Raw genomic sequence first — 21,316 nt, 5'->3', positions numbered from 1 at the left:
TTCCAAAAAGTATAGGGAACAGTTAGAAGTTTATAGTGATCTGCCCAATGAATGTCTTTAAAGTCAAAGCTAAAGCCAAGTAATTCTTATCTATGCTCAGCAAATACTTATGAGGGGAATAAGGAAATTGCCTGTGTACCTCTGCCAAGTTAGATACCATAAAATGTATGGAGAATCTGACAATGTAGGAAATAGAATTGCACATAATCTCAGGGCTGAAAGGAGCCCTAGAAGACTTCTTTTACCACCTGTATCTGAATAAGAATACTCTCTGCAATATGTCTGACAAGTAGCCATCCAGTTTTTGCAACTAACAACTTCATGTAAGGGAAAACCCACTCTTTTAAAGTTCTTCCCTTTAGTGCCAAGAACAGCAAACCTAATATCTCTACTATCTTTCATAATCTCCATCTGATAATACTTTCCCCCAGTCTAAACATCCCTAATTTTTTCAACTGATCTTCCTATGGAATGAATTCAAGGTAGTCTTCACCATTTTGGTTGTTTACCTCTAATCATTCTTCAGCTTTTCAAAGTTCTTCCTAAATATAGCACCCAGAACTTAAAACTATAAACCAGAAATGGTTTGACTAAGACTGAGTTTAGTGAGTCAATCACCTACTTTCCTGTCTTTGAACAATAAATATACTTCTAATTCAGTCTGATTCCATTAGGTTTCTTAGGTGCCACATCACACTGTTGACTTACTGAGTTAATGGTACACTAAGCCTCCTCAAATCTTTTAAAATTGTTATCTAGAATGTTCTATCTTACTGTTCTTGTGAAACTGATTTTTTAAACCAAGAATAAAAATTTACATTTATCCTTTTAAAGTTTCATTGTATTAGAACCAATCCAGTGTTTTAGGCTGTCAAGAACCTTTTTCATTTCCAATACTGTCATCTAGTGTGTTAGTCTTCCCTGCTAACATTGGTGTTACCTTTAAGTTTGATAAGCATGCTATTTATGAATGTAAAAAATATACAGAACTAGGGGGGCAGCTAGGTGGTGCAGTGGATAAAGCACCAGTCTTGGATTCAGGAGGACCTGAGTTCAAATCCAGCCTCAGACACTTGACACTTACTAGCTATGTGACCCTGGGGAAGTCACTTAACCCTCATTGCCTTGCAATATATATGTGTGTGTGTGTGTGTATGTGTGTGTATGTGTGTGTGTGTGTATGTATATGTATATATATGTGTGTGTGTGTGTATATATATATATATATATCCAGAACTTTAGGAGATACAAAATTGAGGAGAGGAATCAGCAACAAAACACATTACCTCAAATAATTATTCAAAAATGAACAAAATATGGGTAACATAGGACTTGGAAGTGAACCTGAGGTCTTAACACAAAGAGGCAAATTTGACAACATGACTCTCATTGAGACTTGGTGGGATGCCACTCAAGATTGGTACATGCCTCTAGATATGTATTATTAAAAAGTAATGGGATAAAATAAAACATTGGACAAAGTAGCATTTTCTATTGAGGTTATATAGTACTTATATGTAGAAATCTAAGAACCAAAGTGGATGAGGCATGGTGGAGGTAATTTGTATGGACATTAATCATAAAGAAATAGAAGTCATTCTTGTCAAAAGTATACTAAAACCAGCTTGGATAGAAAAAATATAGATTGGCAGTTCCAGAAACAAAACCTAAGCCTGGAATTATAATATAGTGAAGATAGTGATAGACTTAGAGTAAGGATAGACCTGGGTTCAAATCTGGATTCACTCACTTACTAGCTATGTGACTTTGGACTTAGGCCCTTAAGTATTAGTTTTCCCATCTGTAAAATTATAATCCTAAGAGTGTCTACTTGACAAGGTTGTTCTTAGGATTAAATGAGATTAGATATGTAAAGTGCATGGCAAACCTTACACCACTTTCCATTAAGTGTGAGATATTATGATGATGATGTGACAGGGGACTCTAATTATCCTGACATCTTCTAGAAGTCCTTTTTAAAAAAGCAGAATAGCTAATAATTCCTGGGCATGCCTTAATGATAATTTCATGTTTTGAAAAGTGCTATCATGGTATTATTTCTCATCAACAGGGAGAAACTTGTTGCCTGTATGGAAATGTTGGAGACCTTCATTGAAATTTGTGATTGGGATAGAGATTAATACTTGACCTGAGCTTCAGGGAACTCCCAGATGAGTACAGGGTCGCTCCTTTTTATGCACACTCAGTTCTGGTTCAGTAATTCCTGAGTCATCAGTTTTTCTGGTTTCACAGCCAATTAGAATATTTTCCCTCATTACACAGAATCAACCAAAAATAAAATTTTACAGTTTCCCCCTTAAAGTCCCATTCTATTAGATTCAATACAATGTTTTAGGCTGTCAAAAGCTTTCTGATTTCCAATGTTGTCATCCAGTGTACTAGCCTCCCTGCCAACATTGGTATTACTTTCAAGTTTGATAACCATGTCATTTATGACCATTTTAGACATCCAGAACTTCAGAGGATACAAAATAGAGGAAGGGAGCCTGCAATAAAACTCATGACCTCAAATAACTATCGAACTCACTTGATGAGTTACTCCATGGATATAAACTTGGCTTCTCACAGTTCCCATGTGGTTGAATTAGAAGTAGGCAGAGAATAGTTGCATGTGCTTTATACAATTGCCTAGAAAGAGCAAAATATAACTTGCTTCTTCTGTTTCTATTTTTTTCTGGTTGTAGAAAAATAAATTTTGTTATCTCCACCAGCATGATTTTGCTAAGTCAGATATGCCTCAGCCCAATCTAATGGGTTATTTGCCTACTATTTAGCATTATACCAGAATGAGCTATAAAATATACCATTTAACCTTGTCAGTTGACAGCTCTTAGGTGCTATAACTTTATTTTAGTAGCTTATAAGCTTTTACTGTTACAATTCATACTCATGCAGTTTTTCAGCTAAAATTTCCAGAGACCAATTGAAAATAAAAAGCACAAATCCATAGGCAATTTTTTTTGTGTTTTTTTTTTGTTGTTTTGTTTTGTGAGGCAATTGGGGTTAAGTGACTTGCCTAGGGTCACACAGCTAGTAAGCGTTAAGTGTCTGAGGCCAGATCTGAACTCAGGTCCTCCTGACTCCAGGGCCGGTGCTCTATCCACTGTGCCACCTAGCTGCCCCGGGAATGACTTTTTAAGACTATAATTGGATCATAGGACTTTTTTTTTTTTTGGGTGGGGCAATGAGGGTTAAGTGACTTGTCTAAGATCACCCAGCTAGTAAGTGTCAAGTGTCTGAGGCTGGATTTGAACTCATGTCCTCCTGAATCCAAGGCCAGTGCTTTATCCACTGCACCACCTAGCTGTCCCCAGATCAAAGGATTTTAAAGGTAGGACTAACCTTGGAGAGTATCTAGCCCACCCCCATAATTTTACAAATGGAATTAAGTGATATGACCAAGGTTAAAGGATAGTAATTGGAAGACCTAGGATTTGAACCCAAGTTTTTTAACTCTAAATCCAGCTCACTATTTGTTTTATCAGAATTTAAGTAGTAGTAGTAGTAGTAGTAGTAGTAGTAGTAGTAGTAGTAGTAGTAGTAGTAGTAGTAGTAGTAGTAGTAGTAGTAGTAGTAGTAGGCTTCCACCAGTCATGGACAACCATAGATCAGCACCTTGAAGAGCCACAGGCCACAGTGTGGTTGTGTAGTCAGATACCTGAGCCTGCAGCTCCTGCGGCAATGAGGACATTGGAAGACTTGCGCTCTGTTGCCTGGGGGTTCCTGCTGCTCATTGGTTTACAATATAGAGTTTAAGGAAGGGCAGTTAGATCATGCAGTGGATAGAGTACTGGGCTTACAATCTGGGGATCCAAGTTCAAATCTGGCTTCAAACACTTAATAGCTGTGTGATCCCGGGCATGTCACTTAAGACTGTTTGCCTGAGTTTCCTCATCTGTAAAATGAGCTAGTGAGGGAAATGTCAAACTACTCTAGTATCTTTACCAAGAAAACCCCAGATGGGGTCACAAAGAGTTGAACAGAACTGAAATGACTCAACAGCAAAATAGAGTTCAAGGTAGATTACCAAACATGATAAATATATATAAGCATAGTAATATTGGATTGGATTATAAACTCCATAAGAATATTTGTCAAAAAACACTAGCTTTCAGGTCAGTATCTACTTAATTTCCCAAACTGAAAATGTATGGAGCAATGAATACACTCTCAGGATAAGTATTTGGAGAAGTGACGAGGAGGACATGAGTTCAAATCCAGCCTCAGACACTTGACACTTACTAGCTGGGTGATCTTAGACAAGTCACTTAACCCTCATTGCCCCACCCAAAAAAAAAAGTCCTATGATCCAATTATAGTCTTAAAAAGTCATTCCCGGGGCAGCTAGGTGGCACAGTGGATAGAGCACCGGCCCTGGAGTCAGGAGGACCTGAGTTCAGATCTGGCCTCAGAAGCAGAAACTGCTTCATTTTTGTCCTTTTCTCTTCAGTTCCTAGTACATGGCACATAGGGGAAACTTTTTTTCGTTCTCCATTTATGTAGAAGGGATCTGAGGCCCCGCAAGGTGAACTGACCAAATAGTGATGGAAGAAGCAACACTCAAAGCCAGATATCCCAGCTCATGGAGCTATGATTTCTTTCTTTCTTTTTTTGTTTTTTTTTTTGGAGGGGCAATAAGGGTTAAGTGACTTGCCCACGGTCACACAGCTAGTTAAGTGTCAAGTGCCTGAGGCTGGATTTGAACTCAGGTACTCCTAAATCCAAAGCCAGTGCTTTATCCACTGTACCACCTAGCTGCCCAGAGCTATGATTCCTACCAGACTACCCCCACTTCCATCCTGCTGACTAGGACTGTGGAAACAATTGTTGTTTTGCAGTCAGAGGACTTGGTTCAGAACCTTTCTTTATGTGAGAAATAATTATTAATAATTGATATCTTGGGGGATCCAGTGAGCTCCTCTTCTTTTTGGTTCTTTTTCTTCCCCATTCCAAGGTCTATTTAGTTCATTTGGGTCAAACTCAACCCAAGTTTACCAAGAATCTTGGGTAGAGACAGATCCTTTTGTCTAGAATGCTGAAACACTAAGATTAAATCACACCTAGATCGAAACTATTTTGTCCTGATTAGTTTGAGTGGGGGGCTCTTACACTTTTCCTCTGACATCATTTTACCAAGGGTTGAGTGGCCTGAGTCATGTTTCTCTAGACTTCATTTTAATATAACCCACCTCCAAACATGTCAACCAATTAGATTTGAATGATGTTAACCAATTAGATTTGATTGTTATATGATGGGCCTCCTATAGTTGGAAGGGTCTATAAACCAAGACCCAACCACAATGAGGGATTTTTGGTCTGACAGAGATGACCAATAGACCTCTTTTTATTAATAACTTCCAGCCTATTAACAACATGATTAATTATCCAGAAACTATATCTCTCATATTTTTAATCATCACATTTGGAACTTACCACCTATATCACCCTATATCACCTTGGTGATAACCAGGGTCACTTAATCTTTCCAAACCCCAGTTTCCTCATCTGTAAAATGAGGAGCTTTTCAAATGAAGATGCATGACCCTATTCCAGCTCAGTGACAATCATGGTCTTGTCTTAACTATGGAACCAAAAAATTTAAAGCTGGAAGGTGCCTTAGTGATTATATAGTTAATTTTTTTCAAAAATCTTTTAAATTAGGAACTGAGAAAACAACAAATATGAACATTTCCACACACATCCCCTGCCCCCTGGCAAATGGGATCATAAGTAAAATTTTTGAACTTCTGCTATATACAGTTTATTTGGGTTTCTTTTTCTACCACACACAGCTTGGCGTACAATTCAAATTTTACAAAGTAGTTCAAACCAGCTTGTTTGTGTTACTCTTCTGAACTTCCTTCTTCTCTTCTCCTTATTTATTTGATGATTCTTTGACACTTTTTTATTCCTTTAAAAAAATATAGCAGGGGTGAATAGGTGGCACAGTGGATAAAGCACCAGCCCTGGATTCAGGAGTACCTGAGTTCAAATCCGGCCTCAGACACTTGACACTTACTAGCTGTGTGACCCTGGTCAAGTCACTTAACCCCCATTGCCCCACAAAAAAAAAAAAACAAAAAAACAAGGAGCTTTAGCATTACTCTTCCAACTCCAACTGGCCAGAGTATGTCTACTCTATCTGCCTTCAGCATCTAAGGATAACCCTAAAAGGTAGGATGTTGTTTTCCTCATTCTATAGCTTGTAAACCTCTGCCAGTGTGCTTTTCCAGTGATTAGCAGTTGACAACAACTAGTCAGCCACACTTAATTAGCTTCTAGAAAGGGATATTTTGCTAAGGTGGCGGAGAAAGAACAGCTGATACAAAACATCCCTGTGTTACCTACTCTCTAAGAATCCAGGGGAAAGTGGACTCAAGCTTAGAGAGAATAAGTGGCAAAGGAATAATTCATAAGTCCTGCAAATCCTTTGGTTGAAGACCCAAAGATGTCCCCGTTTGATATGGTATGGTTTTCTGCTGAGCTCCTAAAGCCTTGAATTTACTTCTGTTAATTATAGCCAGCCTATCCTCAGGTCTTTTTTTTTGGGGGGGGGGGGGCAGCAAATGAGGGTTAAGTGACTTGCCCAGGTTCACACAGCTAGTATGTGTCAAGTGTCTGAGGCCAGATTTGAACTCAGGTCTTCCTGAATCCAGGGCTAGTGCTTCATCCACTGTGCCACCTAGCTGCCCCCAACTTTTTATTATTTTAAGTTAATTATTTTAAAATTACTACATGAGCAAAAGTGTTTTATGGTACTCAATCATTTTTAAGACTGTAAAAGAGTCCCGAGTCCCCAATTTTGCAAACTAGTCTAGAAAACTGTTTACATTATGGAAAAGACTTTGACCTACATTGATAGAGGGAATTTCCTCATCTGGGAGTTACTTATATTAGTGAAATCACAGAGCCAGTGTTGCTATAAATATATTTGTTCACATATACCCTTTTCCTCTTTCTTTGATCTCTTTGAGTAAAAGTCTAGCAGAAGTATTCTACAATTTAGTAACTTTTGGGGTAGAATTTCAAATTGCTTTCCAGAATGATTGAATCTATACATTTTGTCCAGTTTCTATACCTATCCATTTTTGTCACTATCATTATCTTCCCATATGTCACCTAATTCTCTCCCCTTTAAAAAAAACTCTCCACTGTAATAAGTATGTATAATCACACAAAAATAAGTGTACCTATTAACTGTGTCTGAAAATGTATATCTGGGGGCAGCTAGGTGGCTCAGTGGATAAAGCACTAGCACTGGATTCAGGAGGACCTGAGTTTAAATCCAGCCTCAGACACTTGACATTTACTAGCTGTGTGACCCTGGGCAAGTCACTTAACCCTCACTGCCCCACAAAAAAAAAAAAAGAAAATGTTTGTCGTACCTTTAGTCCCTCTTAATGGAGGGAAAGAGGATAATTTATCATCAGCCTTTTGTAGTCATAATTGGTCATTGTGTAGATTATGGTTGATAAATCTTTGAGTTATTTTTACTTAAAACATTGCAGTCTTATAAATTGTTCTCCTGGTTCTACTCACATTGCTCTTTATTAATTCTAAAAAGTATTTTCAGTTCTTTGAATCCCTTTGATTATTTCTCATGGCACAATGACATTCCATTATATCCATATAACAGAATTTCATCAGGCATTTCCCAATTGATAAGCACCCCTTGGTTTCCAGTTCTTTGCTACAAGAAAGTCTGCTATAAATATATTTTTATATATAATCCCATTTCTTTTTTCTTTCAACTCTGATGTATAAGCTTAGTTGGTGGTATTCTATAGCTTAGTCAAATTTGGGTTATAATCCCAAATTACTTTTCAGAATGATTGTACCAATTCATAGCTCTAGCAACAGGTATTAGTGTACCTGTCCTTCTAGAGCTTTTCCAAAAATTGCTACTTTTTCTTCTTTATCTTCTTTGCCAGTCTTATGGTTGTAAAGTAGAATCTCAGAGTAGTTTTAATTTTTATTTATCAGAAACCAAGATCATGGAGCAGCATGAAGAAATATACCTAAGATTTTCCCCACAATCCCTCTAAACAGATCTAGAAAACACAGCAGACTTAGTCCTGATTAAGAAATATGTGCACAAAAAAAAAATCACAATGAATTTCCCCCAGCTCAGGTCAGCATAGGGAGATAGACAGAGAGTTCTATAGACATTGGTATTGAGGTCTAGCAAAAATGGCTGCAGAGAACAATCCATCTCAGGGAGACTACATATAAGCACAAGAAGAGGTCCCAGATCCAGAAAAGATGGGTCCAGTATTATGCAAGGTACAGGACAGCTTGCAGTTCTGAGTCACAGATTCAGAACTGACAGGTGAGGTTATCTATGCCTACAGGGAAAATAACTATTCCAGGACCTAGGCTAAACAAGGAGGCAAGCAGTATCTACCTGTGTAATTTGGACTGTAGGATCTCAGTTCCAATCTATAGTCCAGCCTGAACACTACAGTGGAATAAGTAGAGTAGGAATCCTAGATAGGAAGGAAGCTTACAGTTCTGTCACTCTGAACCAACTGAGCTTTCCAGGTTCTGGCTGAAAGCCCATAGGTCCAGACCTAGGTCAAGAACTTTCAGAGATCAGGAGAGTAAAAATTAGATTATCTTTTGAATCAGACCACATTGAGAATACTGAAAGCTTGCAGGACTTCAGCTTGCCCTGTGCTTGAGTTACTGGAATAACTCAATACTTGAGACTTCAAGATAGCGGCAGCAATATCATCCTGAGCTGTCCCTCTGGAAGTGGGCAAAGCCTAGGCTTAATATGTAATCTGAAGACAGAAAGTAAGACAGAAGAATGAGAAAACCATCAAACAAGAAGAATCACATTATGAAAAGCAATTGTAGTAACAGGGCTGCTCAGGATGCAAACCCAGAAAAAGAGATTGAGTCAAAAACATCTACAAGCAAAGCTTTAGAGAAAAAGATTCCATGGAAACAAATTCAACCGCAACTACTAGAAAAGATGTAGAGTAAAAAAAAGAGTTTATAATGTTTTTAATAAACAAAATGAGAGCACTAGAGGAAAGTATCTGAAAAATAAGAGCTATGTAAGAAATAATTGGAAAGAGAATTAACAGCTTGGTCCAAGAGTTACAAAACCTTACCCAAGCATTAAACTATTTGAAAATTAGAATAGAAGTTAATAACTCTATGAGCCAACAAGAAATAATAAAGTTGTCAAAAGACTAAAATTTAATAGAAGAAAATGAAAAGTTTCTCTCTCTCTCTCTCTTTTTTTTTTTTTTGGTCAGGCAATAGGGATTAAGTGACTTGCCCAGGGTAACACTGATAGTAAGTATCAAGTGTCTGAGGCCTGATTTGAACTCAGGTCCTCCTGAATCCAGGGCCAGTGCTTTATCCACTGTACCACCTAGTTGCCCCAAAAAGTTTCTCATGATAAAAAAAAATAACCTGGAAAACAGATCAAAGAGGGATAATTTAAAAATCACTGAACTGCCAGAAAGACTTGACCAAAATAAGGAAAAGGCCTAGAAATTGTATTTCAAGAAATCTTAAAAGTGCCCAGATTTTTTAGAACCAGAGGGCAAAGTGGAAATAGAATCCACTGGTCATCTCCTGAAAGAAACCCCAAAGTGAAAATTCCAAGGAAGATTATATCTAAAATCTTGAGCAAACAGTTATAAGGAACTAAACAACAATGAATTATTTACATTGTAATATGAGGAGATGGTACATTTGTTCCCTAAAATCTATATCATCATCAGGGGTCACAAAGGGAGTATAATTAGACAGAAGACCTAAGAGTGGTTTTGTTATGCTTTGAAGAATGACAAGGAGGTGAAAAAGTCATATACTCAGAGGGAAAACGGAGAGAAGGTTGGAGAAAATTGTCTTACATAATCATGATTTGCAAATAGTAGACTATACATACAAGGAACAGTGAACCTTGCTCTCATCTGAATTAGTCAAAGGAGGAAAATATACATAGACAATTGGGTAGAGAAATAATTTTTATTCAACATAGGGAAAGGAGAGAAAAAACAGAAATGAGATGGAAAGTAGGTTAGGAAAAGGTTTAGTCCTAAGTCAAACAAACTTAAAGGTATGTATGTATATATGTATCCATCCATCCATCCATTCATCCATCTATCTAGGTTTTTATAGTGGCAAAGAACTAGAAACAGTTGTTCAGTCATTTCAATCATGTCCAACTCTTCATGATGCTGTTTGGGGGTAGTTTGCCATTTCCTTTTCCAGTTCATTTTACAGAAGAGAAAACTTAGGTAAACAGTGACTTGTTCAAGATCCCACAGCTAGTAAGTGTCTGAGGCCAGATTAGAACTCATGAGGACGAGTCTTCCTGACTTCAGGCCTGGCATTCCATCCACTGTACCACTTAGCTGCCCTGGAAATGGACAGAGTGTCCCTACATTTGAGACTGGCTAAACAAGTAATGGTATAAAAATGTGATGAAATTAATTTGCATTTCTCTTAATGATTTGGAGAAGTTTTTCATTTCATTGTCGATAATATATCTTTCTTCTTTTTCGAGCTGTTTCGTCAGAAATTTTGATTGTTTGGAGAGATCATCTACAGTAACTTATGTGATTCTATTGTTCCTGGATACTTGAACTCATTCTTTTTTTTTTTTTCATATTGCAGTATTTTCCTTTTACTTGAAAGATCTGAATTTTGTCTATTTCTGAATGTTTTTACTTTATAATTTGTTTTTCTTTAAGGAGATTGGCAGATTTTTAAAAAAATTATTTCTCTTTTACCTTATAGTTCTAAAATGTCTAAACATTTTTTTAAAAAGATTTCTTGAAATATGCTATGTAGGTGTTTTGTTTTGATGATACTCAAATTATTTCTCCTCTTATCCAGACAAGTTGTTTTTGACAATAGAAACTTTAACTTTGTTCTAATATTTTCATCTTAGAGAGTCATTGAGTTTTGGTTGATTAATTCTATTTTTTTTTCAGGGAGTCCATTACTTAGGTAATGTTTTCCACCTTCTGTTTTAATGTTTATTGTCCATTTATTTTTTTCCTGAAATCTTAATTTATAATTTCCTTTTAAAAATATCATTTCATTACTTCCAAACACTCTTGTAGTTCTTATGGCTGCCTCATTTTTTTTTTTTTTTAAGATTCTGCTTATAGCTGAGTGGGTTACTCAGGAATTGCTTTTCTTCTTTTGGATTTAACTCTTGGTGCTTTCTTAACTCAAAGAATTTCTTTATTGTGGTCAGTATATTCATATGTTCAGCCTTAGCTCTTGATTTGGGATTTTACACTTGATACAGAACTTTTGGGTATTCTTATAGGGGTTGGGTAAGATGCTTTGGTTCTGTTTCGTCTGTAGTCTCAATGCTGTTATGACTGACAATCCAGTTGGGGTGACTAATAATAGGATTCATTCTCTGCTTCAATCCCTGGCTTCTATTTTAGTTTTCTGGTAGTCTGTTGCACCTATATCCTCTTTTTCTCCTTGTACTTCCCCAAGTTGCAAACTTGATCTATCCCCTGTAGTGATGCCAGGGAGAGGTTGGAGATCACACTGGTCTCATGTTCCCTAAACAACTTATTTGGTTCTGGCATCAGGGGAGTGTTGGCACTAGTGCTGAGTTGGAATTATCTTCTGCTTCAGTTTCCAGTGTTCTGAAGAGTACATAGCCAGGCCAGGCTCCCTTCAAAGTAATCTGTTTGGACTTGTTCTTTCCCTATTTCAGTTCTTACAGGCCAGGATAGAGATTTGGTTTCAGGTCCCCTACTGGAGCACACAATGATGTGTGACCTTCCTATCCAGAGTGAGGAGTTGGCTTCAGGTTTGTTTGTAGGAGCCTGGCTGGGTTCTGTGGGTTAGCTCCTGTTCCTGACTCCAATGGCTTCAGGCTGATTTATTGGAATTTGTGTTGGCTTCCCTGCTATGTCTCCTCTTCTGGCCTCTTCTAGCTTCTGTGTTTACCTATACTCATGTTGGCTTCCCTGATAATACCTCTTTTCCCGCCTTCTTAACTTTTGGCCATCTTTGTGTGCAGTTCTTGACTGGGTTGGGGAACTTAGTCTGTTTCTTTCCAGTTTTATTTTTAATTATTCTGGAGCACTTTTTCATATATTTGCTGCAGTTTATGTAGATGAACTGGGTTTCTCTATGACATTTTATGTTGCTATTTTGAGCAGACCTCACATAGTATTCTAAAGAAATATTTGTTGAATTGAACAGATTTGAACCTTATCTTGACTAAGCTTTATATACCTCCCCCAATGCCTTCCCTGTACCTTGATCACAGTAGGTACTTAGTAATTTTTAAATATGATTTTTGAATACTGAAGATATGTTACAAAATGCAGTGTTCATTAATGCCCCAAACACATTTTAGTTTTAATAATTTCACTTTTTGTCTTTTATCTGTTGATAAAAGACAATAAGTGTCTTTCAAAATCACTGAAATCTTTCTTGCCTAGAACTTAGAAACCTTAGGGAAAATATTCTCTAATTTGATTTTTATGGTTGTTAAAATCATTTTTGACTATTAGCAATAAAAACTATTCCTGTTAATAATAGTGGTTATTAATAATTATAGTTACATACACATATAATGCTTAATAGATTATAAAATGTGTTCAGATACATTCACTTATTTTATTCTTACCCAGTTCCACAAGAGTTACAGAAATCTTAGTGTTTGCTTTGGAAGACACTGGAGGTTTGAGAAAAACTATATTGTAAAATACATATTAATTTTTTTGAAATAGAGAATTAGGGAGGTGCTAAAGATATGAAATGTTACATGCCCTTTCAGATGAGATGAAGGCATTGTTAGTTTTAACTTTGCTATAAGAGACCTCTTGAGTTGTGGGAGTAATCTATTGATGTTATACAAAAACAAAGCACCTCAAAATTTTTTTTTTTAATTTTAGTGAGGTAATTGGGGTTAAGTGACTTGCCCAGGGTCACACAGCTAGTAAGTGTTATGTGTCTGAGGCCGGATTTGAACTCAGGTACTCCTGACTCCAGAGCCAGTGCTCTATCCACTGCGCCACCTAGCTGCCCACCTTAATAAAATTTAAGAAAAAAAGTAAAAAAATACAATGTATCTTCTTGATAAATGTTTATGAATTCAGTTTTTCTAGCATTCATTTTTTTTTTGGTGAGGCAATTGGGGTTAAGTGACTTGCCCAGGGTCACACAGCTAGTAAGTGTCAAGCATCTGAAGCCGGATTTGAACTCAGGTACTCCTGACTCCAGGGCCAGTGCTTTATCCATTGCTCCACCTAGCTGCCCCTGTTTATGGATTCTAAAACAGCAATGTGGTGATAATACCTAGATAATTGAGACAACCCTAAGAGATCCCAATTTACTTTTTCATAATTCTTTAAAATTTTTTTTCAATTTTATTTAATTTTCTGTTTCAAATTCTCCTTCTTCCTTTCTCCCATCCCCAACAATTGAAAAGGGAAGAACTAAACTCAATACAAATATGTGTAGCCATGCAAAACAAATTTCCACATTAGCCATGTTCATAAACCTTTTATTTTATTATGTGCATTTTATTTGGATAGTCAAAAGTATACCCTTTAAAAAAAGATGAATGTATTTGTGCAGTTTCTTTATAGGTACTTGATAGACAAAATGTCTGTGTTGAGTTTGTTTGTTTCTTTTTTTTGGCTGGGCAATGAAGGTTAAGTGACTTGCCCAGGGTCACACAGCTAATAAGTGTCAAGTGTCTGAGGCTGGACTTGAACTCAGGTCCTCCTGAATCCAAGGCCGGTATGTTATCTACTGTGGCACCTAGTTGCCCCTTAAGTTCTTATCAGAATAACTCCTTCATTCTATGAGCTAAAGTCAATTGAAAATATGTGAAAGGTATATTAATTAAAATATTAGTAAGAAAAGGAAAAAAAATTAAAATCACCTCCAAATAATTTAGTACTTTCTCAAATAACTGCAGGAGATAACTTACCCAAAGATATTACTCACCATAGTCACTCGAAACCTACCTATTATTGATACTCCCAGGAGATATAATCTAATGGGCTTGGATTTTCAACTTTGACCTAAATTGTTGCATCCAACAAAAATTAGTTAGTATGGAAGAAAGATTGATTAGTAGGGGAAGAAAATCAGTTCTGTTTTAGACATGGTAAGTTTGAGATGCTTAGGGGACATGGAGATATCCAGCAATCACATACTGTAGAATTGGAGTTCAGGAAAGAGAATTGGGCTAGTTTTACAGATCTGGGAACCATCTTCATGGACATGATAATTGAACTAATGGGTGATGATGGATTATCAAGAGAGAGGACATAGAGGGAAAAGAGGAAGACTTACAACAGTTGTTGAAAAGGAAAGAAAAAAGACATGTTAAAAATGATGGAATCTACTTATAAAGAATTTAAGGGGGGGGGTGGCTAGGTGGCGCAGTGGATAAAGCACCGGCCCTGGATTCAGGAGGACTTGAGTTCAAATCCGGTCTCAGACACTTGACATTTACTAGCTGTGTGACCCTGGGCAAGTCACTTAACCCCCATTGTCCCACAAAAAAAAAATTTAAGGCCCTGTCCCTTTCATATATGAATAGTTTGGTTGCTCAAATGAGTTCACATATGTAAAGTGCTTTGCAAACCTTAAAGTGCTATATAAATGCTACTTGCTGCTGCTGTAGCTACTACTACTAATTATCACCACCCCCACCAGTACCATCACCATCATTTCTATAAAGGGAGCAAGAAAATGACTATTTTGTATGAAAATCAGATAAAAGCCAATGCAAAGAAACAGAATTCAGATAAAATGAGGAAAGACACAGACCGTTGGGAAGACTAGATAAAGAACAGGTGTCTCAGATGAATTACTGAGAGGACCTGCTTGAGGACAGAAAGATAACCAAGGCTTCGGGGCATTTCAGTCCCTTAGCTCATTTACATTTAGCTGTTTTTAGTTTGGAAACTTAAAACTTGCAAAGGGGGTAAATCAAATAATGGTTTAGAGACTATGGGAAGATAAAATAAGAACTTTTGGTTTCCTGTCTGCCAGACAAGTGGATTTCATGAGTTTTACCTCATAAAAGAAAGATGAATTCTATATCACCCAAAAGCTCTAATTTAGGCATTAGGGGCAGTTAAGAAGCTTGCAGAAGCTGAGTATGAAGATTCCAGAGGAGAGTCAGTTAACAGGAAGAGTTCAGCTACTATCTTAGGAGGGATTTGAAGAGAGGTATTGCTCAGTAGACTGGCTAAAGAAAAGGCTGAATATGTTGATCAGAAGAGAACTGAACTCTGCTACAGTTTGAGCTGTTGTTCTTGGGTACCATTTAGAATCTGAGAGAGGTGAAACTTCTCCGAGGTGCCTATTTGCTCTCTACTGCCCTCTTTGGTTCAGAGATGAAGAAGGGTGGGTGGGTGGGAAGATGCATGATCAGTTTAGCTGTGACAATAGGCTTGTATAACTGAGAGCAGATTGGAAAACCTGGAATCTTACCGAGTGAAGAGGTAGCTAGGTTTATCAACATTGCCCAGAAAGCCAATGTGAAAAGCTTTGTAATTCTCTGGTTTAAGGGAACTGCTTGTCACCACAATATAACACTTTCAGTGCCCTTTTCAGGGTAACTGGGAGTTAAAAGAGTTTGTCACTACTTTCTTAGTGTGAGAGCAGCAGTGAATTTGATCAGCAGGAGAGTGATGAAAATTAGAAAGAAAGTAGCTAGCAAATAAATAGCTTGGTGTGGGGCAGATTTTTTCCTGAAGGGACAAAGAACACCAAGTTCTGCAGTCCAGAGTTGTAAATTGCCATCACTCAGATGTGTCACTGTTAAATCTCTGTGAGCTCACTTTCCCTCCATCAACACTGTGTGCCTTTGGTGGGAGAATGCAACCCATATTCATGTATGGATTGTGATGTTTTGATTATTAATGTATTTGCCATATTGAGTAACTTATGTTACTGTGCCTTGCCTTATTGTAAAATAAATGCTTAAGAGTTAAGAATGTCATCTCATGGGGGCAACTAAGTGAGGAAGTGAATAGAGCACTGGCCCTGGATTCAGGAGGACCTGAGCTCAAATCTGGACTCAGACACTTGACACTTACTAGCTATGTGACCCTGGGCAAGTCACTTAACCCTCATTGCCCCACCAAAAAAAAAAAAGTGTCATCTCAGGTCAGAGAGATAGATAATGGATCCAAGATGTAGAATGAGAGAGAGCCAGTGCAAGTTGATTCTAGCACATCCCTGAGTGTAGCCCTGGGACTGGCCACACCCATAATTGGGTGTTACAGACTTCCACACTCTGGCTTTAAACAGTCTTAAAAAAGGAGCTAGTGGTAAGAAGGAGCAGAAAGCCATCATGGACAAGGAGACACCAGCAATAGGCTATAGGGAGCAATTGCTAAAAGATGTCACTAAGTTTGTTGATGTTTATAATGTTCATAATAAAAAAAGAAAATTACAAAAAGAAAGATAAATCATGAGAATTTGCCAGATGGTTGGACCAGAATGAAACAGAGCCACGGACAGGAGAAGGTGTGCAGCTCATATGTGGTGGGGATGAGACTGATTGTGACCTAGCAAAAATATCAAATTTTGGGATCTGTATCTCTCCCCCTTCACACCAAGACAGCCAGACATTCACTAGGAATAAAAATGCTTGTCTATGGTCCTTTCTCTCTTTCCCTTGCGGAAATCCACTCTTTCAAGAGCTTCTCCCCCCCCACCCCCACACACATTTATTAGGGAAAGCTGCTTAGCATTTTTTCAGCAACAAGTGAAAGTAGCCTGGTGTTTACAAACTTATTCGTTCCTTAGTACTTTCAGTTTAATTAATTTTTTTAACCTATCATAAAAGGCACAGGGCCCTATTTGATTATTATGTGTAACCTAAAAAGAAGAGAGATATGAAATATAAAGATTTGTTAACTCAAAGTAGCTTGGGGTTCAAAGCTGTATATTTAATAGAAATAAGAATTGTTTACGTAGTTGAATGAGGGCACTAAGAAAAAAAAGGAAAGAAAGCCATCTCAGGAAAGATACCTCTAAGAAATATGAGATGAGGATACAGCCCCAGAAGTGGAAAGACCAAGCAAGATAAGAAGCTGTTTTCCTTATTCTAGAAATCAATACCTGCTGAGCTTAAAAGGAAAGCCAGAAGAAGATTGAGTTGTTAGGGAAGGTCCCTGCCCATATCAGGAGAGTGGAGGATGATTCCCTTTGGCATGTGCCTCCAAAAGATTCCCTTCCATTTCCCTTGCGCAATGGCACCTACAAGTGATCCTAGCAATATAAAAGTGGAAAGAACTGGATTGGGCCCATGGGAGCAACTTCTTGTTCTGCTGGCAAGTAGTTGTGTGACCCTGGGCAAATCACTTCATTATTTTGGTCTTGTTGTCTTCATCTCTGACATGGAAGAGTGAGACTAGATCAGAGGTTTACAATTATAATAATAATAATTATTATTGTCATAGAGCACTATTGCCCCCTTTGTAGAATATTTTTAAATGCTTAAAATAAAGTACATAGGATTAAAAATTATATTAAATTATATTAAAATACAGCTACCACAATAATTAAACAAAACCAAGTTCATGGCCTCCAGGTTAAGGACCCTGGTATTAGGTGACATCCAGGGCCCCCTTCAATTCTATTACTTTACAAGCTTCAGCAGAAACTCATACTTTGTAAATAGCTTAATAATGCCTCTGGCTAGTATTAATTATACTACCATTAATTAAATACACTTATCAATACTAAATGTGAATCAAGCATTTCTAAAGAATTCCTCCTCTTAAAAGTGATCATTAACATAGGTTTTCTTTATATTACAACACCTAGCACAGTGTCTTGAACATAATTGGTACTCAATATTTATTAGCTGAATGAATAAACGACCTAATAAATCCCCCATCTATTTGAAACAAATTTAATGAATTTAAATAATATGACAGTGTAAGGGGTAACTAGACTCCCCTCCTTTTTTGCTTTTTTATTGACAAGTTATTCTCTTATTCAGAACACACATTAAATAGTGCAGACAATTGGAACATTCACTTTTGGCTTTTGAGAAGAATATAATTAATATTAAAGAAAATTTCCTTTATGATTTGAACTCAAATCCTTCTGATTCTAAGTCCAAGACAGTATCTCCTCTACTACCTAGCTGCCATTTTCCCTATATCGTTCTCAGTTTCCTCATCTGTGAAACGAAGGAGGTGGAATAAATTATCTCTGAGTAACATTATATGAACTTTCTAGTTTTCTTCTCACTCTAGTCAGGATCTAGAAGCTGAACTTTGAGGGGGAAATGCTGAATTTTAAGTAAAAAAGAAAATATACCTTGAAAGCAGGAACAGGCCTGTGAATCCTGACCCACTACTTTTCTTTACATACATTTTTTTTCACATTTATTCTAGCAGCAAGTTCCAATTTTATAAGTGACTCAGTGATTCATGCTGACATGCCTGTCAGCAGCCCCTAAAATTGATGATATTCAAATGAGAGTTTTAAAAGGATCTCATTTTTATTTAATATGGTTTTGATGGAAATTAAATACCTAGATTCTTTGTTCCTCCTCTGAACTTTGAGGAGGTGGCAAAGGAGGGGTAAGGAGGTGCATCTCTTGGCCTCTTCGTACATCCAATTACCCTTTTCCTCTTAGGTATTTTGCTTTGGACTTTTTCTATTATCAGTGTGTCCATAACTAAGATATAATTTCCCCTGAATTCTATTTTGTTATTTATGTCACAAGGGTAAGTTAGAACTCACAAGTGTGAGAAAATTGATACTGTTGCTAATGGGATACAGTAGAAATAAGCAGTTTGACTGACTTCTTCACTCCCTTATATTTGCAATGCTATTCTATTGCTAAACTATTCCTGAAATGATTAGTGTAGGAGGATGGGTTTGGTCTCGAATCTTCTCCCTTAAAGCTTTGAGAGCTGAAGATCCCAGAAGGATCAGTTTTCTCACTTGTACTGAAAATGTCACTCTAACAGTTATCTGTCTGCACAGTCAAATTTCAAGAATACGTTTGAATTTACCGCATTCACACCATTTTCTGTCGTGGTGCTAAAAATGACTAATGCAGCCTAGAGCCTGTGAGGTTGTGATAACTGATCAACTTTGCCAATAAGAAAAAAAAACCCTACACATACATTCAGCTGACATTATAAAGCCATAAAAGGTTTTTTTTTTTAAATCTAAATATGAAATTCAAGGATGAGGGATGTGGTTCACACATTGTCTGCGTCTGCCCTCAACAACTGATGACTTTGTGATGGCCAGTTTAATAAAAAATCAATATGGTTGTTAGGATAAGTTGTATTTCACTTCCCTGGTTTTTAAATTAATTTGATCATCACAGTATTTGATCAGCTATTAATAATAAAATCCCTGGAGTCACTATAGCACTTTATATTTTCCAAAGCATTTTCACATCCATTTGAAGGCAATTAATAACCTATTGGGCATTGATCATGAGTAAGGCATTGTGCTAGGTACTGGGGATATGAAGCAGATAACAAAGTTCCTGACCTCAAGGAGCTTAGATTCTGCACCTGTTTTATGATTTTCTCTTATAACATCCTTTTGAGGTAGAAAGGGCAGATATTACTATTTGCATTTTATAAATGAGGAATTTAAGTGATCTGCCATAGTGATCTTAATTAAACATCTATTGAATAAGTAGCTATGGAATGAATAAAAAGCATCCACTAGAGTCACCAGGGGCTCACTCTGAATAAGGCCAAATTAATCTCCTTTTACTTTTTTGAGAGTATTGCCAGATTTATAGAACAAGCGAAGACCATGGATATAATGTATTATCATTTCAGCGAGGCATCTGACAAATTCTTTCATGATTTCTTTGGGAATATGATGGAGGAATGTGTGGAGACTGGTGGAGGTCAGTCCATAGTTGGGATACTGTGCTCACTTCTGTGTGCTGTATTTTAAGAGGGACATTGACAAACCAGAATGCAAAAACAAATGGCTATCATGTAAGATGAATGGTTTGGCTAGTATATAATATGAGAATCATTGAAAGAATTTGGGTTTTTAGCCAGAAGAAAAATGTGGGGAGATTGTTATAACTGTCTACTAAGTATTTATTTATTTATTTATTTATTTATTTATTTATTTATTTTGTTGTTGTTGTTTTGTTTTGTTTTATTTTGGCAGGGCAATGAGGGTTAAGTGACTTGCCCAGGGTCACACAGCTAGTAAGTGTCAAGTGTCTGAGGTCAGATTTGAACTCAGGTCCTCCTGAATACAGGACCAGTGCTTTATCCACTGTGCCACCTAGCTGCCCCCTACTAAGTATTTAAAGGACTATCTTGTGAAGTTTCTCTGGACTTTAACTTCCTTCTCTGCTTGATGAAGGCCCACTATGATGATCTTTTATCACTACAATTATGAGATAGCATTGAAAAGAACAGTGGGGGGGCAGCTAGGTTGCTCAGTGGATAGAGCACCGGCCCTGGAGTCAGGAGGACCTGAGTTCAAATCCGGCCTCAGACACTTAACACTTACTAGCTGTGTGACCCTGGGCAAGTCACTTAACCCCAATTGCCTCACTAAAATAAAAAAAAATTAAAAAAAAGAAAAGAACAGTGGACTTAGATTCAGAATGACTGGGTTTAAGCTCAGGGTTGAAACTAACTATTGTTATGTGATGGTATATGGTGTTTTGTTTTTGTTTTTGTTTGTTTTTGGTGAGGCAATTGGGGTTAAGTGACTTACCCAGGGTCACAAATCTAGTAAGAGTTAAGTGTCTGCGGCTGGATTTGAACTAAGGTCCTCTTGACTCCAGGGCCGGTGCTCTATCCACTGCTCCACCTAGCTGCCCTGATGGTGTGTGTTTTAAAAATCTCTTTCAGTTACAGCTTTCCTAACTATGAAAATTGGCATCATATTTGTTTAACCACCTTATAGTGTTGGTGTCAAAAAACAAAAAGCACTTTGTAATCCATGATGGGAAGATCTATTACCAAAGGAGAGAATAAATGATTTCCAAGAGGTCCACTTAAACCCAATAAAAATAATCTCTAATAATTTGAGCTATATTTAAATGCAGCAGACTGCTTAAAATTGTAGAAAGATGATGGTCATCTGTGAGGGATGTTAGTTTGGTTTACAAGTTGGGTTTAGGACCCTTCTGGGGCAACTAGATGGCATAGTGGATAGAATGCTTGGCTTGGAGTCAGGAATAACGGAATTTAAATATGACCTCAGACCCTAATTATATGAGTCTAGGAATGACACAACCCCTGTTTGCCTCAGTTTCCTCAGCTGTAAAATAGGAATGATAATAGCACATATCTCCTAG

At 37.2% G+C, this 21,316-nt stretch overlaps 1 protein-coding gene across 1 annotated transcript in view; it reads right to left on the bottom strand.

Moving 5' to 3' along the window:
- SLC15A5 (solute carrier family 15 member 5) overlaps positions 1 to 21,316 on the bottom strand; it is a 160,066-nt gene that overhangs the window by 15,098 nt on the left and 123,652 nt on the right. The gene's annotated exons all lie outside the window — the stretch shown is intronic.

The sequence above is a fragment of the Dromiciops gliroides genome, chromosome 5, assembly GCF_019393635.1.
Source record: "Dromiciops gliroides isolate mDroGli1 chromosome 5, mDroGli1.pri, whole genome shotgun sequence".
Taxonomy (NCBI): domain Eukaryota; kingdom Metazoa; phylum Chordata; class Mammalia; order Microbiotheria; family Microbiotheriidae; genus Dromiciops; species Dromiciops gliroides.
Note: the sequence above shows the minus strand (reverse complement) of the source record. Positions and strands in the feature narration are given on the sequence as shown.